Below are 6,943 nucleotides of genomic sequence, written 5' to 3'. Positions count from 1 at the left end.
ATGCAAGGCATCTGAAGTAATTGTTCCCCTCCAGTCGGTACTGGTCTCAGCCTGGAGTAGTGTTCAGTTTGGGATGCTACCCTTCAAGGAACAGGTAGTCCAATTAGCAAGAGCCTAGAGGAGAGCAAAAAAAAAATACTCTGAGAACTAGGAAAAATGACCATCTGTGAGGAAAGATTGAGGGGAGACATAATGGTCTTCAGCTATGTAAAGGGTTGCTGCAAAGAGGAAGGTTATGAACTGTTTTCCCTGCATGTAGGACAAGAAGTTATGGGCTTCAATTTTAGCAAGGGAGATTTAGGTTAGGCACTAACTGTAGGGATAGCTAAGCATTGGAATAAATTACCCAGGGAAGCTGGGCAATTTGTCACCGGAGGTTTTTAAGGACAGGTTGCATAAGCATCTGTCAGGGTTGGTTTAGGTAGAGTTGATTCTGCCTGGGAGCACTGGGGGGAAGGCACTTGATGGCTCTCAAGGTCATTTCCAGCTCTTAGTTTTAAGTAATTCTTGCATTAGCAGAAGAACCTGTTTGTCATGTAGAAAGCTGCTAGGGCACGTGCCCTTCGTTTTATAGCCCTGTTTACATGCCGCCTGGTTTCTGGCTCCATCTGTGCTTCTTCCTTTTGAGCAGGGTTGAGTTTTCCTCATTGTGATGCCCTTCTGAGCTGCCTTCCTCGCCCTCCTGCTCTCCCGTTGATAGAAATCCCCGTCAGTCGTTGTTCTGAAGACTTGACGAACCTCCCCGTCCCAAGTAATTGGCATCTTGTCCCAGTACACGACAGGGCCTAAAATATTAACACAGGCTGCAATAACCACACATGCCATTTGGAGTCATCATCTAAATTGAGCAGAATTACTGTGCTGATTATGAAGCATCCATTGCGATTTAAATAGCATTGTAGTTAATTGTGTACTCTGGAAGAGGCCCTGCCTAAGTAGCGCGCGCTGTTACAACAGTGCACGTGTATCTGAACGAAGACTGGACTCAGGATGAAATGCTCGCTCCAGGAGACATTATCCTCTCATCACCGAAGAAGCATGTTACCACTTACATCAGAGGAGGGAGTTTCTGTGACTGGTTCGATACCCTTTTCACATACTGGTGAAACGCCAGTCTCTGAAGGACCGGTTGCATTTGAGGCGTACACACTTCCTCTTATGATTTTTTTTGGGGGGGGAGGTCAAACCAGAAAAAAACTCATTAAAAAATGTACATTATTGGTTAAAGTAGACAGAGACTAGAACCTCTTCAGAAGAGTTTACTGTCCACATTCAAAAAGTTGGCCTTTTGTTGAGGTTGTGTATAGTAGACAGCATTCGCACGTGTACTTGACCAAGTAAGCAACATGTGACGTGCGTACCCCAGTAAGAGCAGTCACTGCATGCAAATCCCAGGTAATCGAAAGTTAAGGAAACCATTCTCCCAACTTAAAAAAAAAACAAGAAAAATGCTCTTTAAAACATTAGCATGCAGCTCCGCCATCCACCAAAACTCATCAAAACACCCACGCAGACTCCCCAGCTCTTGCATGCAGCCACTCTCCGTGCAGGCACCCACTCCTCACGAACAAACCCGCTCCAACCCTGCCTTGTTTGTTGTCGCGGTGCCCAAGAAGCCCTGGCATTGCGTAGGTATGAAGTTGAACATTGGTATGTGTGCGTGCTTTTTTCTTTTTAATTACAGAAAGGAAGGAATGTGAAAACGTCAGCACGGGGTCTTCAGAAGGGGCGGTTGTGTGTATAGCGTATCGTTTTAATCTTCAAAGACTTCAGTTCTTTTTCCCCTGTTAGACATAAATTCATTTATTGAGAACTCAGCTGCATTCCTGGGAGCATTTTAAAGGCTTAAAATTTAGTGAAGAAATCAGTCCCTGAAGCGCATTAAACCTACTTTAAGGCCTCAATCCTGCAAATACCTTGTGTGTTTAGTTGTTGATCACTTTTATGAACTTATGCACTTTTATGCTTTGTGCACTTTTATGCACACGAATGAGTGCAGAATCAGACCTAAATATACATACATAAATACATATTTAGCAGCATTAAAGCAACACCAGCTTTTAACAGCTATAATGTTTTCACTTCGGCTTTGCTATAGAGGGAAACCAAACCCTGCTGTAAGTGGAAGCGTGTCGCTGTCTGACCTGGTCCCTGCATCCAGAAATGAGTGACCTTTGCCTTCTGTGGTCTGGCATAATAGCGGCTGTTGCATATTAGAACTGACTGAAACTTGGATTATATTTTAGCCAAACTTGATTGTTTTCACTGAACTTGGGGAGTTGGGGGTGTTTTGGTGAAGAACATTTCTTTTTTCTTCAGTTTTCAATAAATGGAATTTTTTTTCCTCTCAAATTTCTGTTTTAATCAAAAAGCGATACATAATAAATAAATGAACCTAGCTCTCGACAGTGCATATTTCAATGTTGGATTCACCTGTATCCTGGAATGGCATTCTGGGTTTCGAGTTCCCCTGACCCCTGCGATCCTCCTGCCATGAAGGTAGCGTTGCAACAGCCTCTCTCCTTCCCTCTTCACCCCTCCCTGCCTCCTTCCTGCCATGCATAAGCTATTGGATCATTAGCCTAGTCAGTGAGAAAGAAAAGGACCCTCTTATTTGGAGCAGCATGTGGCCCTTGCCATCTGCCTGGGGGAAACAAATGCATAAAGACTGCCTTTTTCACATTTCCTTTGCCACTGTTCTTTAAGGACTTGAAGTAAAGCCGGTTGAGTCAATGGGTATGTTTCCATTAACTTCTCTAGGCTTTGGATCAGGTCCCAGTATTGCAGAACAGCACATCCTCAGACAGCTGCTCTTGGGGTAGCTACACACTGGAGCATGAGTGATTCATCAGTAAAGTCAGGGACAGGCGTAACGGAAGTGAAAAGATGCATCATGACGATAAACTTCAGCCTTGCCAGATTTCCTTGAATGCTTCGTGGGTGGGTAGAGCCTTCGCCGAGCGGCATTTCATCCAAAGCATTGGCAAAGAACAGAGACTGTCTGCAAAGGACATGATTGCCAAGCAAAGACCTAAGATGAGCAGGCTCCGTGAATCTCTTGTGATGCCGAAGGAAAAGGAAGCTGGAATGGATTGGCATTGAACACGCTCTTGCTCTTGCTTTCTTTCCCAACAGGCTGCTGACAGCGTAGCTCCATGCAAAGCCTCTGCAGCAGATATTGCCCATAATAATGTTCCAGCATTGCATTTAAAATTTTACTAACTGGAAAGTTAGTATTAAAAGTTTATTAGTGTATTAAAACTTCAGCTCCTCTTGAAGCAAAACCTGATCCCACCCTCATTTTATAACAGAGTAACTGGCAACGTGATGAGACCTGTCAGAGCTGTGTAATTTTTTCCCCCTTCCTTCACTTTCTCTTCCTTGAACTCTGTTCAGATTCATCTGCTTTTATTTCAGCCTTTTGGCCTTGGAGTCGAACACGAGTTCTCATGCATCTGTCAAGAATTTGCTTTCCAACATCAGTCAGGTCTTCTTACTCAGTTTACCTAATTGCTAAAGTAGGTAAATATTATCGCCCTTTCTTCACAGAGATGTGCGTGAGATGCATTGTTTAAGCTTTTAAAGCAGGTTGTAGGTGGGAAAGTACTGTACAAGTGAAAAAATAACCATTAATGGTCCTAATCGATCCAGCTTGTAGGGCTGTTGCTGCAGCGTTCGGGAGCACATGTCTAGAGAATACGATTGGGAGCCTTATGAAATAAGGGAAGCTCATATAAAAGCAAGTACTAACCGTGAATTATAGGATGCTGTTTCCCTGGGGAGGTTTTATGACAGCTGCTTCCATTTTCTCTGCACTCAGCTATTTTCATTATTTCCTGCTGTCCCCACGGAGGTCAGAGTGGTTGTACTCTGCTGGGTTAAATGCATTCAGACGCCTACAACGTATACATGCATGTTGCAGGTCAGAATTAAACGGATCCCAGAGTTAATCTAATTTGGCTAGCTTTAGCCTTAATTTGAGTTTCAGTCATCAGTCTTATACACCTCTTCCTTTGAGAGAGATGAATCAGTGATTGGCAAAGGGTTTCTTTTGCTAATGTGACTGTTAAATGCCAAGATGGAATTATTATTCTGGACAGGAAGCCTTGCTCTAGCCAGGCACAAATTCCTACTAGCTTTAAACCCACCCACAGGGAGAGGGGATGCGGGTTGGGAGATAAAGTAACAAAACGTCCCTTAAAATAGGCCACACTGAATTAGTTATCACATTACTGAACTCGGCACGTTTGACCTGCCTCCATCCTTTGCATGCATCCTTCGCCGGTGAACATTAGCATAGTGGAGGTGTGATGATGGGACTGGTCACGCATGGCAGCTGCCACACATGGGGACAGCAGCAACTTCTGTGCCACTCGTTTAGCTTTTTCCATGCCCGGGGTAACTGTCTCGGTCACTTTGCCGTAGTCACACTTCTACCGTAGCTGCACTGACTTCCAGGGAGCTATGCCAATTTACACCTGCTGAGGCTGTAATGGGGTAAACCTCAATGCAAGGGCCCTCTCGTTAGGGGTGTCTGCTTTTTCACTAGGATTTAAGGACACGTGGGAATTTTCTGACCAGAAGGCAAAGGGTGTCACAGTGCCCTGGGGTGTTATGAGATCCTTTTAAGGCTGCCACGGGGTGCCGTGCAATGTTAGCACCATTAGGTGTGCAGGCACCTACACAGGATTCCCAAAATAAACCCAGGGGTTTCAAATAGGGATCCATGCTCTTTAAAAACATCCTGCCCTGCTGTGGTCTTTCTTTGCAACAGAAGAATTGCTCTACTGTTTTTCTATAGACCAAGGGAAGACTATGATCAGGGTGCCTTGAGTCTAATGAGGAGCTCGTTGTGTCTAATGACTCTAAAAAGGTTGAGGACCACTTCTAAACCTCCTGGTGTAAAATCCCAGGCGAGCAGGTAGGAAATGCTAGGGACTGTAGCCTCCATCGGTTGTGTGAAAAGGCTACTGTGCCTGAGAATTAGGGTTACACGCTCGTGTGTCAGTTCCCAAGGAGCCACATAAGCTCATACTCGGTCTTAGTTTCTTCAAAGAATTGAAAGTCTCCGTTACCCAGAGGCCAGCAGTGCCTTGTGTCCTGCTTTGTGCATCACCGAGTTTAAGTGCCTCCAATCTTAGACCTCCTACTCCAGAAGCTGGTTTGTTTTTTTCCTTGAAGATCTCACTGTTTCCCTAATAATTAATCTCTAATTTACCGCATTAGGGAAATAGAGGCCTAATTCAGCAACCCTTTTTGAGGTCAATGGTGAGACTCCCATAGACTCCGATGAGTTTTGGATCAGGCCGTTTGTAATCCCTATTCTCTCTGTCCATCCCGGGGCTTTCATCCCTGAAATAATGGCAAGCAGTTATCCTCCCCCTGCGCATATACACATCCACGGTCTCTCTCTTTCCTCCCTCCCCAACTTCTGACTTGGTTTGCTTTTCTCGCGGGGAAGCGGGGTGCTGGGGCTGGTCCTGAGGTGCCTCATTTTTGGACTATCTGCATTTTCACTGGGCGTTAAGGAGCCTCGGGGATTTTCTGGCCAGAGGTACGGGGATTGCGGGTCCCCATCGATTCCTTCAGACTGGAGCGGTGACAGCTGTGCGGTTTCTCTCTCTCCCCCAACTCCGTTGCATTAAATGAAGTACATTTCAAGTGACGCTCCTGCTGCTATTTTTCTGGTGTGTGTGGTGGTTTCTCTTTAATTACTTGGATTTTGCGATCTTCTAAAAGGATTTCTTTCCCTTTTTTGCCAGGAAAATGTTGATGTTGCAACATGGGAAAACACAAGGCTTTGAATTCTTGCCCTTAGGAGAAAAGACTCTTTAAAGACTCGGATGTCTCTCGCTGTTGAAGCAGAGGCTGCTCTCTGGAGGGCTCCTCTTTCTCTCTTTATTTTTCCTCCCTAAAGAAAGGGCAAGAAATGAAGCACTTGTGCTTTCCATGTTATGACATCTGTGTATTAAGTTAGGGCCCAGTTCAGGGGCACACAAAGCCCTAGTGTTTAATGTTGCATGGTTTCCCCTTGCAAGAGGACTGTCACATGATGGGATGGGAGCAGTGCAGAGCTGACTAGGCCAGAAGCATATCCATCGCAAAATCTTGGGACAATGCACTAGTCTTTCCTAGAAATGGTCCCAAGCTGTGGAGGGTCAGATCCAGACCTGAGCCCTCCCAGAGCCTGCGGGAGCTCAGATCTTATTATCCTCTGTGCCAGATCCATGTTTTACCAAAGAGGGAATATTGGGTAATTCTGAAGATGAAGGATAATGTCCATTCAGCACGCAGTGTAATGCCTCCCTAGATAGGATGGCATGCAAACCGTTTAAACAATGTTCATCCGTGCTATCTGACTAGTGAGTCAAATGCTGACCAGTTAAGCGTGGTAGGTTGAATGTTTCCTTCCATGACTTGCTGAGCTAATTTTCTCCCAGTGCAGCTCCACTGAAGTCAGCGGAGTCCAGCAAGGAAGAACGTGTGTCTGTCTTGCACATCGTGTAACCAAGATGAAACCATGAACCTGTCACAGGTCTGCCAGCTGATTTCGGCCCAGAAGAGCTGCATGTCATACAAGCTTAGAATTGGAAACTTCCCATTTGTTCATCTCGACCTTCAGCTGGTAAAGGCTGGTGGGCAACTTGACTCACAGAAGGAGCTTCATTGTGGGCCCTGTGGTTATATAAGCAAATAAAGCTAAATACGTGTAAAGAGTGTGTGGGACAAAACAAGAACCCTGGTCTATCCTGCAGCTGATGTGCAATAATCTCTGCATCCTGGTGCTCCTACCATGTCTACTGAATGACTTCTCCCATAATCGATGTTGCCGTAGGGCGAGCTCTTCTTGCCATTCACCCCAAAGCTTTCCTTAATGTATCCCCTGTAGCCATTGGCAACGTGTCGGGGGTGCATGCAAGTGCACATGCACCCCCTGAGATCA

At 45.4% G+C, this 6,943-nt stretch overlaps 1 protein-coding gene across 8 annotated transcripts in view; it reads left to right on the top strand.

Annotated features, from left to right (window-relative positions):
- MRAS (muscle RAS oncogene homolog) overlaps positions 1 to 6,943 on the top strand; it is a 55,748-nt gene that overhangs the window by 27,536 nt on the left and 21,269 nt on the right. The gene's annotated exons all lie outside the window — the stretch shown is intronic.

The sequence above is a fragment of the Alligator sinensis genome, unplaced genomic scaffold (assembly GCF_000455745.1).
Source record: "Alligator sinensis unplaced genomic scaffold, ASM45574v1 scaffold510_1, whole genome shotgun sequence".
Lineage (NCBI taxonomy): Eukaryota > Metazoa > Chordata > Crocodylia > Alligatoridae > Alligator > Alligator sinensis.
This window is presented reverse-complemented; position numbering and strand designations above follow the sequence as displayed.